General features: G+C 40.4%; 1 protein-coding gene and 1 non-coding gene across 2 annotated transcripts in view; one reads left to right on the top strand and one right to left on the bottom strand.

The window, feature by feature from the left end:
• The window catches only part of Grb14 (growth factor receptor bound protein 14), a 104,032-nt gene that overhangs the window by 72,650 nt on the left and 11,342 nt on the right, over positions 1–20,040 (bottom strand). The window lies entirely within an intron of this gene.
• Positions 6,721–6,861, top strand: LOC127207827 (small nucleolar RNA SNORA48). Its single transcript, XR_007833025.1, has one exon. It is a non-coding gene; the product is annotated as a small nucleolar RNA SNORA48 (small nucleolar RNA).

Raw genomic sequence — 20,040 nt, 5'->3', positions numbered from 1 at the left:
CCCACCGAAGCTTCGAGGCCACAGAGATCAATCTCTATTCCACTTTGGATCATCCAACTAAGAACATCTCTTCCAGGGCCTCAGGCCCAAGATTCAATAGCTGTCTTTATTTTGCCAGTAAAAAAATAATATGCAATGGGCTAGAGAGATGGCTCAGCAGTTAAGAACACTGACTGTGCTTACTAAGTACCTGAGTTTGATTCCTAATACTCACAGGGCAGCTAACAACCGCCTATAACTCCAGTTTCAGAAGGTCTACCACCCTCTTTTGGCCTCCAAGAGTATCAGGCATGTACATGGTACCTAGACATGCATAAAGGCAAAGCACACAGACACTGAAAATAAAGTCACACACACACACACACACACACACACACACACACACACACACACACACACAAACTACCATGTTTGGCCTAGTATAGTGATGTCCTCCTTTAATCCTAGAACTTGGCATTTGGGAAGCTGAGGCAGTTAGATCTTTGTGAGTTCCAGGCCAGCCAGAACTCCATAGAGAGACCCTGGGAGACTGAGACTGCAGGATCAGGAAGGAGTAGCTGCAGGACACAGCAAAGCCCCATCTCAAAATCAAACAAAAGAAGTCAAAGGTTCTACCAGGTTCAACCACCCACCCCCCAGCTGTTTAGTAATTCTCAGAGAACAGACACAGAGAGAGCCAGCCTCCTCCAAGCCCAGGGACTGTAGATCTGCAATAGTCTCAGACAGCTATGTGGTCCAACTTGGGAAATTTTGTACCAAATCTGTGAGCTCACTGCCTTCACTAGCACAGTGTCCACTTTCTAGGAGTCTGAGCAGATATACTTCATATACTTTCTGATAAACTCCCACTCTCCTTCATACTGGCTCTTTTGTTTGGTTTGGTTTGGTTGGTTTTGTTTTTTGGGTTTTTGTTTGTTTGTTTGGTTTTGGTTTTTGTTTATTTGGTTGGTTGGTTGTGGGGTTTTTTGTTTTTTGTTTTTGTTGTTGTTGTTGTTTGAAACAGGGTTTCTCTGGGTAGTCTTGGCTGTCCTAGAATCACTTTGTAGACAAGGCTGGCCTCGAACTCACAACAATCTGCCTGCTTCTGCCTCCCGAGTGCTGGGATTAAAGGCGTGCGCCACCACGCCCGGATCATACTGGCTCATCTTGAAACTCTCTTCTGCAGTGAAGTAAGAGATCTGGTTCTACCTGAGTGGAGGGTGGGGCTCTCAAAGAGTTCAGCTGCTCCAGAGTAGTCTGTTCTAAGGCTCTGGTCTACTTCCTATCGCCTCTGTAAAAGGATACTGGCTCCTAAACTGAGCTGTGGTCTAATATTTTATGGCCTCATTTTAAAACAAAAATGAGTAGTGACCCTTGCTATCTCCACTCAAGAAGTAAAGAACCACAGCAATGGACAGAAACAATGAAAGCAATCAGTAATTTCCTGAAAGAGTTGGCAATACAAGAGTCATATAAATAAAAGAATATTTAGAAATAAGTAAAGTTATTTTCTTAGATGATAGACACATAATTGCTGAAAAAAAAAACTTTATCTCAAAGTGAAAATGTGACCTAATGCCTAAAAAAACAGAAAAGAATATGAGGATGAGGGGAAAATGATAAGATTAAATCAAAAGGCCTAACATCTGATCCATGCAATTTCAAAGACTAGAAGGAAAAGAAGGATGGTAGAAATATGCTGCATAAAAACATAAGAAAAATAGAAAGACAGAAAGACAAACTCTAGATTAAGAAGGTCATAATGTTCCCAACACAACGAATTCTTGTAAAGCCTCACACTAAGCTATAGAATGTCAAAGATAAACAGATGGCCCTAAGAGGAAGAAAAAAAAAAAGTCCCAAAGAGAGCTCATAACAACATGCTAAGGAAGGAAGGAAGGAAGGAAGGAAAAGAGGGAGGAAAGGAGGAAGGGAAGGAGAGAGAGAAAAATAGACAAAGGGAAGGGGAGGGAGGGCAGAAGGGAGAAGGGAGGGAGGGAGGAAAGGAGGGAGATAGAAGGAAGGAAGGAAGGAAGGAAGGAAGGAAGGAAGGAAGGAAGGAAGGAAGATAGGTGGGCCAGCAAGCCAGGCAGGGTCTAAAAGGGTAAAGAATGGTTACAGTCCTAAACTCAAGCTAAACTACTTCAAAAAGGTAAACACTGGAAAAAAAAAAAAAGACCTCTTGGTTTCCTCTCAGCAAGGTACTCGAACACAAAAGGAGAAAAAGGAAGAAATCATGAGATTCAGGAAATGGAGACTCTAACATAAGAAAGAGGAAAGGGGGATTCTAAGAATAAACACAAAGCAGACAGCCAAAGTGAGCAGTGCTGGAGAGGGCAGGGGAGGTGTGTCTATTTGGAGAAAGAGTCTGGGCTAGAGGAGGAGCTGACAGACTGCCGGCACTGTGCCCCTTCACAAGCCTGTTTCCTTGGAAGGATTTGGTGATCAGATGAAAGAAAAGGAAATAGATAAAGCAACAGTGCAACTACCAACCTTAGGAAAACAGAAAGATTCCACAGTGGAAGCAGTACAATCTTAACGTGCTGAGCAACAGTGGGTAATGCGTACACACTTCTGTTAATGGAATTATAGAAAGGAAAATGATGTGAGCATATCAGAAGAGATGCCAAGGAGCAAGAAACTCCTCAATCACCATCATGTCACGGTCCTAAAGACAGTCTTGGGGGAAGGATGGTTGGTCTCTTTCTTCTTTTACTTCTATATTTTATTTATTTATTTATATGTGTATTTATGTTTTTAAATGTAGGAGTACTCTGTCTGTGTGTACACCTACACACCAGAAGAGAGCATCAGATCCCTTTATAGATGGTTGTGGGGCCACCATGTGGTTGCTGGAAATTGAACTCAAGCCCTCTGGAAGAACAGCCAGTGCACTTAACCTCTGAGCCATCTCAATAGCACCTATTTATTCTTCTTAATGTAATGACATTAAGTAAATCTTCCTCTGCTCTTAACTATTATGTATCTCTTTTCTTTTGATTTATGACAGGGTTCAGGCATAGCTTATTATATATGCCAGGACCCAGGCTCTGCCTCTGACAACTCCAATAACTTCCCAACACACAACACAGTATTGATTAAAATAGTCCCAGTTAAGTGTGGTATGCACACCTATAATTCCAGAATTTGGGAAGCCAGAGAAAGCAGATTGAGAGTTTAAAGCCATGCTAAGATATGTATCAAGACTTTTTCTCAAGAAAAGGAAAAAAGGACGGAAGGAAAAAAAGAGAAAGTGAAATTCTTAAGTAACAGAAAATAGGGCTAAATCATTTGGCAGCATTTTTCTTCTATGAAGTAGGAAAATAAAAAGTCTCTCATTTTTATAAGGTTTTATTTATGTGCTTTTGAATCATGGGTTGTTTTGATATAAAACAACTGCATGTGTACACAGGACTATATTATGTTTAATTGTCATGGTACAGCAGGAGATAAATGGCCTCAATGTCATCTGCATGCCCTTGATACGGAAGTCCAGAATGTGTCTGCTGACTTTCACTGTGAAGTCCAGCAAGTAAACCTCAGAGCCTCATGTGAAAAGCTTACTTTCTTGCTTCTTGTCTACGGGATGCATTTTTCCACTGTGCTTTTCATTGTAAAGCATAAAGGTTGCATGGGATTGTTTCACCCAAGAACATTAAGTAATGTTTGTACCCTACTTTAGGAGCCCAGACAACTCTGCACTCGTCTGTAATCTAACCACTTCCAGGATGCTAATCGAAGCCACCATAATCCAGGATAGGAAGAAGCAATTGATTTCTCCGTAAGTGATTGGACAGCTGTTTTGTTGTTGTGTTTTTCCCCTACTGAGACTATAGTGCACACATTCTAACTTCCCCAATGAAAACCTTCCTTGAAACGTTTATGGCAGAAGGATATTTATAAAAATTAAAGTAGGGCATACACAGTCAGGCTTCATATAAAATACCAAATTTAGTTCCTGCCAGGCCTCGGGTAATGAGTCTCCATGAAAATAATTTTATTCCTCAGCTGCCACATGAGACTGTTGGACACTTTAATGGGTCCACATTAGTTCCACTTACCTTAGTTCAGCTCGCTGTCTGTAAACAGAACCAAAGCATTGTTAGACAGGTCAGGGAAGTAAGAAAGAAGGCCCAGAGGAGCAGATGACTCCAGAACCTGAGAAGACACTCATAATAAACCAGTGTGCATGCACTCAAACAGAAAACATAGCTTTTCAGTTTTGAAAAAAAAAAAAAAAAACACTTTTATTCAATAAATGCTTTTAAATCCCAGGGACCAGTGCTGTGAATGGCTGATATGTAACACCACTCTTTGTTTGATGATTTGTCGAATTCAAAGGAGCAGACAGATAGATAGGTCTTAAGGACACAGATACTGTAGGCACTGAGAAAAACAAACGCAATGGACACCACAGAGAATGTGCTCAGTTTTCCTTGAGACTTTCAGGAAATGCTCTTTAGGAAGGCTAATAATCCATTCAGGGATAGCAGACTACATGTGAAGGGGCAAGAACGATGTGGGTCAAATGAGCCAACATGCAGGACTAGGCTGTTATAGATCAGATTCTGGTGGCCAGGCAAGCAATAAGAACCTTGCATTTCACTGGATAGACAGTGAGGAGTGATTGAAGTGTCTTGGGTTGCCTTTTGTCAACATGACACAGCCCTGGACTTACCTAAGAAGATGCCTCCATCAGATTGCCTGTAGCAAGGCACAGACTACTGTGAGCAGTGCTCTCCATGGCCTGGTGGCTATGGGATTATGAAAGCAAAATGAACAACTAAGAGAAGCAAGCTAGCAACAGCATTCCTCTATGGCTTGTGCTTTAGTTTCTGCCTCGGGCTCCTTCCAAGATGAATTGTACATGGAAGTAAAAGATGAAATAAACCCTTTCCTCCCTAAGACACCAGGAATCGCCACAGATGGTGGTACACTAAGAATTAAGTATTCAGAGAGAGTACCAGAGTACTAGAGCTGCATCCTAGGGAACAAGAGACAGACAGGATCTAAGCGCAGAGCAGTGGCTAGCACTAGAGACTGCAGCAATGATGCTGAAATTTGTCTGGTGGGAGAAACATGGGCTTGCATTCTCTATACCTAGATGTGAACTTCAAACTTAAAATGTCCTCCATTTCACTCAATGAGCAAATGCAAATCATACTTTCTCAGAGACAAGAGATTCTGCCCTGGCACAAAGAACAGAAGCTTCTGTTTGGATGTGTAACAAACATTTGCCAAAGAACAATAGGGTTGTCTCATCATTTTAAATACGTAGCTCCTAAGTAATTTGTGCCATAATGAAATGTGAACAATCCCAAAGTCAAGTAACATGTGGAAATTTTAATGAACACCCCTCGTGTCACTGAAATGCAAATCTCCTTTAAAATGGGAGCAGGGAAACAAAACTGTAATCCTTGACACATATTTTCTTGCATCTTCTAAATGTCTCCTAAAATTAGCATGTAGGATTCTCTCATAGCTCCATTTCCCTTCTCTGTGACTTGAGGAATTATTTGAAGTATATTTAGTCTAAGAAGATAAAAATAGCAAACACTTTACAATGGCTAGAGCAAAATCCCTGATAACTGCAAAGGAAGATAACACTTTGTAGAATGATTTATTCTCCACTTGGGACTCTTTAGAATCTTATTCTTACACTTTAATCAGGCTCAAGGCAACATAAAATTCAAAACTTACCTTGAACTTTTCCAGCAATCATTATCCTATCCTTGGTAAAACCTGGAACTGTCACAGTGTACATTATTCTACTTGAGGAAAGAACTGTGGTTTGTTATTTCAAAGAAACTATCAGGAGAAAATGATCCCTATGTGGAGTCTTTAATGCTCAAAGTCACATCCAAATTTTTCCTTTACTTCTTCTTATTGTGACAAGTGCAGTATCAAGTTTTCTCTTGGCATTGATGAACTGTCCAGTGCATTCGCCTCATCGTATCACAGGTACATAGTTACTCTCACACAGGAGTCATAGCTTTAATCTTGGCTTAGCAAAACTACTTAGTATTGTTAAGTGTTAACTGTTATAATGACACATTAACTGTACTCCCTCTTCTTATAAGTTTGCAGCCTAGTAGAATATTTGTTTAAGCTGTGGGCTGGAGGTACAGGCTAGTGAAAGAATGCTTGTTTAGTATGAGGAAGATCCTATGATTAATCCTCAATCGTAAACACACACACACACACACACACACACACACACGACACAAATACATATATACCACACACACATACATACACACTATACATACACACCACACACACATACATACACACACTACACACACACATACACACACACCACACACGTGCATGTGCACTACACATATACAAATACACTGTACACATACCACAGAGAGAGAGGGTGGCGGGGGGAGGGAGACAGAGAGCGATATTTGGTTTTGCCTAAGTCCTTAAATTATTTGTCATAAGCAGTGAAGATATATAGCTGATACCACTCACATTCCCTAAACCCAAAAATAAACTGAGGAGTGCAATTGACTGTATCAGCCAACAATTCCCAATGCATAAAAGGAACTGTTGCTTTTAAGAGAAAAAAAGACAATGAATGAGGATGAAGGAAGAAAGGCAGAAAAGGAGAGGAAGAGAAGGTGGAAAAAAAGAAAAAAAAAGGTTGGAGGAGAGGGGAGGATGGGGAGAAGGGAAGTAAGAGAGACAAAAGAGAAGGAGAGAAGAATAAAGAAAACAATACCACCCTCCACCTACCCCCAGCAATGGGCAAAGAGACACCTTGTTGGTGTTGTTCTTTATGAGTCAGGGCCAGAGCAGATAGCAGTCCTTCTGTTCATTCTAGCTTGATGTCTGGCTTGGTGGCCAAACCTGTCTTATACCTAAGACACATTAAAACACACACACACACACACACACACACACACACACACACCACAAACACCAGGCCCAGCCCCTCACTGGATGTAGTACTCTAGAGAGCTTGTCCCATCTTTCACCAGCAGCAGCACTTGGGAGAGTGGGCTCTGTGCCCTTCCCAGGCAGCACTGTGAAGCTGACCCTGGTGGCAGGGGTGTGGGTGAGCCAGCCCCAAGGGCATTAGTATGACAGAACTGATCCAGCTACTGAGCAAGCACTGAAGATGCAAGATTGGGAGTGCTGGCCCAACCCCTCACAGGCTGTAGCACTTGGTGGGATATGGCCCACACCTTGACTGGGCAACACAGTGGAGCTGGCTCTGGAGTCCTGGGTACTAACTAGTGATCCAGCCCTGAGGGCATGAGAGCAGGAGAGCTGACAGTGCCTCCTGCCTACAGTGGCATTGAGTAGCCTAGCAAGAGCAGTGCAGCTCACACTGGGTGAGCTGGAGTTCACCCTAGTGGTGCAGACAAAGGAGAACCAGTGTGCTGACCATCTCAGGCACCACTACAAAGGCCCAGATCCAGGGCTCTGAATCAGTTCATCCCAAAATCTATACCATCTGCGAAAGGTTGAGACATGGGAAAGGGACAGTTTTTCTGTATCAAAGCTGCAGGGTGTTCATGACAGTGGGACAACAACAGGATAACCAGAAGGATTCCTGGTGAGGATCTAATACTGATGAGGACACAGGATCCAGCGATCTCGAACAAGAGATCTTGCAATGAACATTTGTAAGAGAAGATGTGTGGACAGAGGAATATACTGTGTGGCACACAGTGACATCCCACAGCTCCACAATGAGATGTTTTCTAAGCTTTGTTGTTGTTGTTGTTGCTGTTGTGTTTATTTGGAGGAGGAGGATGCAAGGGTAAAGGGTGGATATGAGGGGATAGGGAGAGGAGCGGGACTCAGGGGCATGATGTGAAACTCAGAAAGAATCAATTAAAAGATTTTAGAAAAAGAAAGAAAACAGTTTTCCCTCAAAAATCAGCAACATACATCAAATGGATAAACTTCATTCTATTTCCCTTAGGAAGAAGAAAGAAAGAACAGGGAAAAGGGGAACACACCAACAAAAGAGCCCCTCCAAGTTTGAGAATTAAGAGGAGAGAGGTGAGCCAGGGCTTACTTGAAGCAATGGTGTCAACCACAAGGGAGATCAGAACCACAGTGCTGTGTTTTCCCTTGCCATGACATAGAGCACACCTGCGTACACAGAATTGATAGAGACAGTGATTATTTCTAATGTCATATTTTGAGTATACTGTCTGCTACATTCAAATCTGAACTAGTGCTTCTATGGGAAAGTTTGTGCAAAGTTTTCAAAGGGATGTCCAAAATATACCAGGATTTTACATTTTTTGTGTGCATTATTCTTGTATAGCGTTCTGTCATTGAATGTTGAATAAAACCAACACAGGAAGGGCTCTTTCTACAAGAGCTTATAAGAAACACAAAACAACTGGACTGTTCATGCCTATGACAAATTCTGATTGGCGACCTGTCTAAGACTAGCAAAGTTCTTCCTGACATGGCCTTTGCTCTTTAGGTGTCCTTAAGCTACATTTCTGTGGCTTCACTTTCCCTCCAGCTGCAGCAGGCAGAGTTAATGAACATATGAACTCTCCATCACGGAGCAAGTGATGTAGAGAGGCTCGGATGAGGTAGCTCAAAGTTCCAGCACCTGTTCCACAGAGCCTCACACCAGAAACTCACACGGGTGCTTCCACTGAGTTACACTGTTCAATATTTAGTCCTCCAGACTCCAGAGGAGATGTGGGCTCCTTCTTTCAATGGGAGGTTTAACAAAAGATCCCTAACCATTTTTAGTCCACTAAAGCCTGCCTCCATGTGTTGACACCAACAGTAACATTTGCTACTCTGTCCAGTTTTCACAGGAACTGAAGCGACTGTACATAAGAATGGAGCAGCCCCTTCTTCACCCCAAAGATTGTGAACCAAAAAGTTCACAGCTCCAAAAGAGAATAACAAAAAGTAAAATAACAAAAAGGTATTCATTTTACAATCAACTTAGCTCAAGGCTTCTTTTTCATCATAATTAACGGAGAATTGATTTTTTTAAAAGCATTAATGGCATGATGTTATATGAAAGCGACCACTAAACTATAAATAAAATATCTGCATATGCAGTAAGTCTAGACAAAAAGGTAATGCTGACATGGTACAGCCTAATGATATATCAGTTCTCAGGCAAAACACCACAAAACTTTTATTCAAATAATAATCTACAGGAGATATCTGCCCATTATAGTTTCATACTCAAGGAAGTATTTATACTCTCACAATTAAAAAACGAACCGCTCAGCCTAAAACAGATGCTATCTGGGGCCAGTGTTCATAATATGATGTGAAACCATGACAAGAATAAGAATTACTTAAATACATTTTTCAAAATACTTTTTGTCAGATAATTAAGTTACAAGAACTTCACATACTCCTTTATTCAACAGACTATTTGTTTTAACAAATTATATTGTTCTAATGACCCAAACAAAATGAATTAATAATGTTATTTAGAAAGGTTTATACTGGAGGAAAAAAAATCAAATGAAATCAGGCAGTAGGCTTCCTGTGTCATTCAAAGCATGCCTTCTCTGCTGTGTGTGTCTGGAACTACCCAGGCCAAAGCATATTCACACAGCGCCCCTGTGTGCTCAACAGCCACTCAGCAGGACTGGAGAAAAGACAACTCCCACCTGCCAAACCACTTTCTTATCCAACAGTGCATACACTTTCATTTTAGAAGTGACCTCATTCAAAACCCAAGCAAAAGCTAAGCAGCTTAAGATGAAGTAAAAAGATTTAGGCAAGAGTTATCCATCAAAAACATATAGATGCACAAAGCTGAAACAAGCATATGATAAACAAACAAACAAACAAACAAAAAAACATTTCCTCCTGTGAGGATGGCAGATTGCCCAGTGCATCCTGGAAGGGGAAGTGCTGTCCTTCCAAACCTGCAATGGAATTGCAGCAAGATCTCTTCAAAAGTGGCATAAGACAGGCTGCATCACAAATAGAGGGTTCTTCTGGGAGGTACATGTTCAAACGCCTAGTACCTGAGCCTAAAGACACAGACTCTCCAGGATGGTGTGTGAGGATGAGTACTTCTCACCAAATGCTCCAGGCCAGTGCTTGTTACTGCCACCATGAAGGGCCACATATAAGATAACCTGTGGAAGACTGATTGTATTGATAAGTAAAGGACTGTCAAACACTTCTCGAAATGGAATTCAATTTAATCTCTTAGGTACCTGAATGACTTCCGAATTTTTGTACTTTTAATAACACTGTGTTTACCTGCAGTTCATACCTACAGACCCACACTTATTCTAATGATATGTATGTGTGTGGCTTGTTAGTGACTGCCATAGATTAACAAGACAGGTCCATTGCTAGATAGTCACTCTCTCTGCAGGTGCCCTCCCTGACTTTGTCCAAGGGTCTCTGTCCTCTCCACTTCCCCTAATTTGTCCAGTTAGATTTTTTTCCTGACATAAATCTTATTTAAATCTAAGACTATTATCTGTCAATGAAAATTAATTTAACAATCCAGAGCACAGCTATTAATTCAATACGAATACATCCTGATCTTAAGATAATCCAGTTTTTCCTCTAGTTTCTGAAAAAAAAAAATCATTCAAAATCCTACACAGTGTAAAATGATGATAAAGGTTCCTGACATTTCTTTAAATGACAACAAAAAGAATTCATATTTCTTAAAAGCAATATACTTACTCCACAGGAAAAATAACATGGAGAGAGGCTAGGGAGCTAACCTAGTCAATAAAATGCTTGCTAGCGTGCATGGAGACCAGCATTTTGATCCCCAGAGTCCACATAGACAACAACAAAAAGTACAGTGGGAGGAGATGCCTAGTTGGAGTCATAGCAGTGGGTCATGGGGTAGTGAGAAACAGGTCCCTGAGGTTCACAGGTCAGTAGGCCTACCTGATCAGAGAGCCCCAGATCCCAGTGAGAGATCCTGTGCTAAGAAACAAGGTTGACATCCATGACTGTTGAGAAGACTAGCATATGAGGCTGTCTTCTGGCCAGCTCATACATGTGTTACACATACATAAATGTACATGCACACATAATGAATAGAATATATATATACATATATTTGTGTATGTTTATATATATGCATATATATCCTTCTATTAGATATCTTGAAATCCTACTCACAGCTGAGTTTTGTGAACCTCCTGCTCATTCAACAGGTATTTACAGAGGGCCTCGTCTGTCCAGGTACAATGGTAGAGTCCAGAAATATATTGACGTCAAAGGTAAACATGACTGCTGTGACCTGGGAATGCTTCCCAGATCATGGGATACTGGTAAGTAAATAGACTGATAGTGCCATGTGGCTGACCAGGTAGGTCATCTCCAAACAGGGTAGCTCATGACCATTTGTCAGGGAAAGAGAAAACACTCTGAGCTGACACTCCAAAGAGATGCACTTCATATAGCTACTTAAAGATGAAGGGGTCAAGGAACGCGAGAAGACTGAGCATCAGCTTCATGAGAAGACTTGAGCCCTGCCCCACGTGTCAAGGTGTGCTTGGAATTCCTTATTTTATCAGAGAAGTTGTGTAGTAGGAAACTGAAGACATCTAGTGTGGTCAAAACATGCAGTATAAATAAGAAGAGGTTAGAAAAAAAATTAAGCAGTTGGCCCTGCCACATAGCATCTCAAGGAGCTCACTGAAATCAACACTCAAACACAGGTTAAGGATTCATGAAATGAGTTTAAGAAATCAATTTTATGCTAGCGTGGTGGTACACACAACTTTAATCCTAGCACTCCGGAGGCAAAGGCAGGCAGATTTCTGTGAGTTCGAGGCCAGCCTGGTCTACAAAGTGAGTCCAGGACAGCCAGGGCTGTTACACACAGAAACTCTGTCTTGAAAAACCAATAAGAAAGAAAGAAAGAGAGAGAGAGAGAGAGAGAGAGAGAGAAAGAAAGAAAGAAAGAAAGAAAGAAAAAAAGAAATGTTATAACTACAGTTGTCTTCAAAACTATTACTTCCATAAGGAAAGTGATCAGGATGAAAGAGCATTTTCAAAACTCTGAAAAAGATGGGAGGTAATTACTTTAATATATGGTGTATTAGTGCTAGTAGGAGAGGGTATTCTTTTGAAAAAAATAAGAATTAAATAATGATGTCTTAAAAGCCCTCCATGCTAACTCAAATGTTAAACTGGCTAGATAAAAAATATATTTATGAATAGAAAGTTAATTTTTCTCAAATAAGACACACAAAAGTAGACAATAATCTGTACCATGAGACACTGTAAGCACATTTTCAGCAAATCATACTGAGAAAACATGATTGTAATGGTTTCAACTATTAAAAGCGTGTATTACTAACATGACTCTCATAAATCATTCTGAAGAGAAAAATAACAGAAGAACATAGCTACTTCACAAAGAAGAGAAATGAGTAAGCAGAAGCTAGGGAAAACTCCACAAATAATCAAGGAATTTCAAATTTACACATTGGTTAAATTTCTTTGAATGTACCAGACTGAAAAAAATCTTAAAATTGTGAAATGCCTGCTGTTGAACAGAAAGTGTGGAAACAGAGACACATATAGTGTTTGTGGGCACAGCTACTCAGGTTGGCCATTTGGCAGAATCTAGTAATACTGAGCAGCTAACTGACCTCACATTCCAACAGTTCCATTTCCAAGCACATTTTCTCATGGAAAATTTCTAAGGTGTAAACACAATAAATTATGATATGTGTAATGAAAATAAACCAGATACATAATCTAATGATGGATGGATTAATTAAAAAAGCACATATAATGTACTTTTCTTTATAAAGTATTATACTTGATTATTTATTATGGGAGGCAACATATGGGGGGGGTACACATACACACAAAGAGATCAGAAGGCAACTTGTGGAAATCATGTTTTCATATGGATCTTAGAAACGAACCCAGGTCATCAGACTTGGTAGCAGGTAACTTTACCCACTGAGGCATGTTGCCAGGCCCATTGCACTTTTATATAAATCAAGTCATGTTGTGGTGCTCTATGTTGTTAAGGTATAAAATAATGGAAGGAAAAAAGGTTATCTCCTACCTTAAAAAATTTTTTTCCCATCAAAGTGGAAAACAAGGAGCAACAGGGATGGAGAATAAAGAAATGAGCAGGAATTAGTAATACTCTCTTATGTATTAGAGAGACTAATTGCCTCTCTACAAATTGAGAATTGTTTCATGGGGTGAAGCTATTTTAACACATTACAAAATAAACACAAATAGGCTGACTGTAAGAAACAAGACTCAAAGAGTCACGTGGTATAAGAGTCCAGGTTTATGAAGCATCTAGGATTTGTAAAATTCCAGAGATGAAGCACAAACTAATGCCTATCCATCACTAAAAGGGAGGAAGAGATGGAGTGACAATTTTACAGGGAGAGGCTTTCTTTTCCGTGATGGAAATGTCTTAAAACTGCATGAATGCAATGGCGGAACTTGGAATGCATTAAATGCCAGTAAATCAAACACTGAAAAACAACTCTTACATTGCATGAACTTGACCTCCATAACAACAGCAGCAACATAATTAAAATATATTGTATTTATAAGAGCAGAAGATGACAACAGAGTAACTAGTGAGAAGAGCCTCCAGATGTGTGTGAGAGCAATGATTTGGCCTGAGCTACTGCTATGGAAGACGGGTTATAAACATTGGATATCCCAACACTTGTCTTCTCAAGAGGGAGGTTGAAGATGAGCTGAGAGCTATGATTGGCCAATGTGACTGGAAGGTCTTCAATTTTCATGGAAGGGGAATAGAGGAGAAGGAGCAAGTCCCAACAGAAAATAATTGATTCCATTAGAAATACGCTGAGCTGCAGCCATTTCTGGGCTGCACTAGTGAATACAAGGAGCAACTGGGCCACGATAAAGTTCTAGCTCCAACTCACTGTACTGCAATTGCAGCCATGGAAACCAATGCGATCACATTGGCAGTTAAAATGAAATCAAATTTCAAGATAAAATTCTAGATAACACGGACATTAAAATCCTACAGCATGCTCTTTAAGACTCAAAAACCAAGAAGGTATCTCAAGAAGGAAAAGTGAACCAAACTCAGAGCCACTGAAATTGGGGCAGAGAAGCTGCCGGCCGGATTACATGGTCTTCAGACACATCACTCAGAGCCATTTTCCTGTCACTATGAGGAAACATGAAACAAAAACTACTTTTCAAATGCAACAAAACCCAGTAGCCTCAACACTAATGACACAGATTTTAACTAAATGAAAAATCTGGAGGAAGAAATTTGGCCAGAGAAGAAATGAGCAGAAAGAAGTAGAGGTTGCAAATAGGCCCTTTTCTCAAAACTGGAAGCCTTGGAACTTTTCAAATGTCTCTACAAGAACCACCCAACATGGAAGAGAGACTAGTTGCTCAGCCCTAAGCATCTCAAAGAAAGTACTATTACTAAGGAACTTAATTTGTGCTTGAAAGTCCATGCTGTCATTTTTTTTCTCAAATGCATCCCCAAAGAAAGATATCTTCTTCATATTTTTCAATTAAAATTAATTTCATAATCCAGACTGGGTGCGGCAAGTACATGTCTTTAGTTCCCGCATTTAGAGGAAGGCGCAGGCAGAGCTCTGTGAGATCCAGCCAAGGAGTGCTATATAGTGTGAGTCTTTGTCCTCAACATTCTTCATACCCATCTAAAAGGCTCCTTATGTTTATCATGCAGCTTTTTCTCATATGATGATGGTCCTCTACAAGTTTCTCACACAGCCTGTGCACTCAGAGCACACCAGAGGTCCCACTGTACGGAGGATATTCACTCGATGTATGCCTCACCCTGTATATCTCCTCAGACCGACAGAACATACGATCGATCCACAAACAGCTGCTGGCACTGGGGACATTTCTTTCTTATAGTTTTCTTTAAACCATGTCGTTCAGAGCTGAGGAGACAGCCCAGTTAATTAAGTGCCTGCTGGGAAAGATTCAGGACCTGAACTTGACTCCCCTAGAAACCTACATTAAAAAATCTATGGCCATGTAGGGCATCATGGCACATACCTGTGATGCCAGCACTCTGGGAGGTAGCAGCAGGCAGATCTCTGTGAGTTTGAGGCCAGCCTGGTCCTCAAAGCAAGGAGCAAGATAGCCAAGGCTACACAAGGGAAACCCTGTCTCAAAAAACCAAACCAAAACAAGCTACAGCCAGCAGCATCATACATCCAAGCATTGGAGACAGGAGCCCCCCAGGGGCATCAGTGGCCACCTATCCTGGTTTAACCAGAGAACTCTAGGTTCAGTAAGAGACCCTATCTCGAAAACAAGACAGGAGCAATTGAGAAAGACACAGGATCGACATCTCACCTTCATGCCATACATGCACAGGCACTTACAAACCAGTCTTCAACTACATCTCCAAGATCACCAGACTGGGTGGCCAAAGTCATGTTGTGGGAACTTTCTGCCTCCACTTCATCTTTCTCAATTATATTAGCATGTATTATATATTCCATACTCAATGCTGACCGAAATATCTTTCACTATTAAGTCGTTTTTCTCTGAACCTCTCTCATATCTTTCCCGAGTTGCAGACTTGGTTTTGTAAAAAGAGCCCTTATGCTTTGGGGACAAAGGCAGGTTCAGCCTAAATGAGGTCATCAAGTTCCCAGTGCCCTAAGAGTCCAAGCCAACGACCAACACAGTGTTCCAGCTGATCTTAGTTTCCTTGGCATAGCACAGTCAGAGTACTGTAATATAATGCAAAATGGCTCTAAAGAGAAACCAGACACTAACCAGAGTCTTGCCAAAACGCAGTTAAATAATACCAAAGTGGCCCTTTCATCTGAATACTGAGCGTCCCGCGCCCGTGTCACCCTCCCCAAGAATGAAAGCAATCTTCCACTGTGAATGTGGCTTGGCTGAAGAACATACCAGACGCAGCCCCATAAAGTAGATGTACTTATGAATTGGCACACATGTGCTGGGAAGGATGAAAATGCTGACAAGGAGACCATGAGACAAAGAGCAGGACTTACTCTGAGCAAGTGTGATCCAAATTTAGAATACGCTTATAGTGCTAAAACAATAGTCAACTGTTTATCCTGACCAGGATCTATTTCAACATCTTACCTTACCCCGAAAAGTAGACTTGACATTTTTAACTTTCATTATAGATTAAATTCATTTATATTAAATTATCAGTGTGATCTCAGATAGACTCTTACCTGCCCCCAACAAATCAACACTGCCCTGTTTCTTCCCCCACTTATTTATTCATTAATTTTTCCATTTATTAAGCAAAATTTTCTTGAGAGTCTATTAGGAGCCAGACTTTTTTTTTTTTTTTTTTTTTTACCTTCTAGAAACTTAGTATAGAAAACCTAACACAAGGGGTATACTCTCAACACAGTGGTTGAAAGCATACTGATCTTGTAAAGGAACTGAGTTCCTAGCATCTACAAAGAGTAGTTCACAATCACCTATAATTCCAGTTCCAAGGAATCAACATTCTCATCTATACTCCATCCATACTCCATGGATACCTTCCCCCATCAAACATATGCATATACATAGAAATAAAATAAAGTTTAAAATATTAATGCAATAGCATTTCCACCTTCACAGAACTTCTCTTTAGTGAGTAGAGGCAATGAGCCAACACAATATGTGAACAAAGAGTACAGGGATAATAAGTACTAGGGAGAAAGATTAGGCTGGGTAAACACAACAGTTAGATCTTGAATGTCTCCCAAAGGCCTGTGGGTTAAAATCTTGATCCCTGACACATAACATCATTGAAAAGTGGCAGAAACTGAGATGTGACAACTAGGATGAGGGGATGAGTGGAGGGCTTTGAAATAGACCCTGGAACATGGTCCCTTCACCTTTCAGTGCAACTTTGCTGGTACCAAAAGGTGGCTCACACTGTGTCGCATGTACTCTTCACCAACATATGCTGACCCCACCACAGACTCAAGACCATGATGTAAAAAGAAACCTCCCGAATTGTATGGAAGAGTTGGGGGATGAAAAGATGGGGGAGGAAGGAGTTGTCAGGAGCTCCAAAAGGAGACTATCAAGGCCCCAGGTGGCGGCTGCACAAACTGATGCACCAACCAAGGACATTGCAAGCAGAGGACCTAGACCACCCTGTTCAAATGTAGCAAATGGAAAGCTTATTCTCCACATATCGAGGTGGGGGGCGTACTGCCTCTGACAAGAACTCTGGTGCCCTAGATTTGATCACTGCCCCTTAGGGGAGAGGCCCTGTGGGAACACAAAGGAAGGGAATGGTAAGCTATCCTGAGACCTGGTAAGCTGTGGTCAGATGGTACGGGAGGAATAGCATGGAAAAAGGAAGGAGGGTGGGAACAGAAAATAAGAATGAGAAGATTATAATCAGGATGTAATATGAAATAATAATAATAATATTATTATTAAAAAAAACAAGAGAGAAGAAACCGCCCTGTATCCAAAACTCTTTTAATTCTTAAGTTGGTTACCTTAGCTACTTTGTCACAGTAATAAGATCTCAGCAATATAAAAGGGGAAAGAGGAAGCTGAAGACAATAAAGACAATGTCAATCTTGAAGTCCACCTGAGATAAAAACCATCTTTGTCTATCAATCAACTGGAACTAATCAAGGCCTCCTAAATTCATATTGACTAGATTGAAAAAGACATGTCATCCAGTAAGACTAACTCATTTTCTTAGTGTCTAGATATTTTACTAATATAGCTTTACCAGTATTGACTTATAGTCTTTTACATAAATACAAATTTTTTCAAACTAATATACATAGAAAATTCTGGAGGGAAGTGGATACTTTCAGCACATGTTGACCAAACCGGTACATTTATTAGGCTCTTGAATGAATTTTTCCAACCTTTCATTTTCATAATATGCTTTTGTCTTTTGTTTTAAGTGTATTTTCTTCAAAAGCTTAAGACTTTAGATTTGGTTCATTCAATTTGAGGAAAACGTCAACCCTGTGTGGTAGTGCATATCTATAATCAGCACAATCAGGTGAAGGTAAGATCAGAATTCTGAGGCCAGACTGGGCCACATAGTAGAACCCTGTGGAGAGAGAGGGGTTATAGAGAGAGGAGAGAAAAAACGAGAGTGACTGCCCAACCATATACGTGGAAGTCAATCCACTCTCAGTTAAGATTAAACTTTATTGATCATTTATATAGTGATATCAACCTCATTCTGAGTCAAAACACTAAAAAATTGACAAAATAAATTATTGCTTAGACTGAATAATAGAAACAGCTAAAAAAAAAAAAAAAAAAAAAAAAAAGGTCAAACTTTAATAACACAGGACTACAAGACATGGTGGTCCATGCTTGTATTTGCAGCATTTAAGAGGTATGGTCAGGAGTATCATGTCATGAGTTCAAGGACAGCCATTGCTACGTATGAAATCTGAGCACAGCCTTAAGAAATGAGAACCTGTCTGATCTTTTACTCCAAACAATCATAATAATGATGGTGAAGGGGTTAAGACTTCTGCACGTTATGTTGAAATCCTAGGAAGTGCACCGGCCTGCTCTGTGATCTGTGTTAGAGTACATTTCCCCTATGGGTTGCAACTTTGAATGTAATCAAATAAAAATCAAGTATAATATTAGAAATGTATACACTAAATGTCATACTAGTCACAGTAAATGTTTCTTATATTTTTGATGACAGCAAACAATATATTCTGCAAAAATTAACCCACCCACTAGTGTGTGACTATTTTAGGAAATAGAACATATTTAAATATTTTGTGATGAGGTAGATGGGAACTGAGCAGAGTTGGAATAAACAATTCATAATATAACTTGTTCCTGTACAGTTAATCACAATGTTGAGATGCATGCAAAATTTTAAAGAAACCACACATAGATTTTATCTTTGACTTTTAACCAATGTATCCTAAAAACTTAGTAGTTGCAGAAAAAATATGTTGCATTTAGAAGAATCAATCACTAACTGTATTGGATGCTGGCAACCACACAAACCCACTCTACTCAAGACCAAAGTTCTCACTTTCCAAGTAGCAGCCAGTAAGGCATTGTGGCTAAGACTTCCTTCCTTGCCATTGCACTCTGCGACAGGGAGCTTCAGTATCAGAAGCCAGGCATTTCCTGGGCAGCCCAGCTGCTGTGCCCTAATTCTTAACAATTCCATAGGTTCCACCTAGCTCCAGAGTGTCTAAGGAATGGGTTGAGGGCTTTGTCACAAGTGCACCACAGCCTGGCTTCTCTCCTAGCCTTTCCCTCTGGTACTGTCCTAGTTTGCTTTCAATTGCTGAGATAATGCACTAACTAAAAGCAACTTGGCAAACAAATAATTTATTTTAGCTTATAAGTTATTGTTAATCATCCAAGAAAGCCAAGGAAAGAGGCTGAAGTAGAAACTACAGACAAGAATTGTTCAGCATGCCTTCTTCAGCTTTCTTTCCTACACAGCCAGGGACCACTTACCCAGGGCATGCAGGTTGGACTTACCCACATCAATCAACAACCAAGAAAATGCCCCCACAGACATGTCCAAAGCCAGACTGACGGAGGCAATTCTTCAGATGAGGTGCCTTCTTCCCAAGTGACTCTCATTGTGTCAAGTTGAAAAAAACTAACCAGTATGGGTACTGCTTTTAAGTGCACACTGCAAAAAGCTTCCCGCAAGCAAGCCTGTGCTTGAGACTCTGAACTAAGCACTAGCCTATATCACAGCAGGTATTTTTAGGCACATTTTCTCCCAATTGGCAAGATCCTATAAGTATGTATTAAGTGCAGTAGGAAATATGTTGACATCCATGACAAAGGCCATTTAAGTACTTAAGTGCTTCTCTCTGATGAGCTCTTTACTTTGTCCCTTGAGGCTTTTGTCTTCTAACAGTCTAGACACAACACAACTAAAGCTGAAGATTGAAGATAAAGACTGTCACTAGACCCTTCATATCTTTATATGACTCAATAAACATTTCAAACTGGCCTGAATACTTTCCAACCATGATGCACCCTCAACAAACCTGTTTTAAATGCAGATCAAGACATCTGTTGTCTATAATACCAGTAATGTGAAAACTGAGGCAAAAACAATTGTGTCTAGGCAGTCTTGAACAATAC

This window comes from Acomys russatus, chromosome 24, assembly GCF_903995435.1.
Source record: "Acomys russatus chromosome 24, mAcoRus1.1, whole genome shotgun sequence".
Lineage (NCBI taxonomy): Eukaryota > Metazoa > Chordata > Mammalia > Rodentia > Muridae > Acomys > Acomys russatus.
The sequence above is the reverse complement of the archived record's forward strand: the minus strand, read 5'-3'. Positions and strand labels throughout refer to the sequence as shown.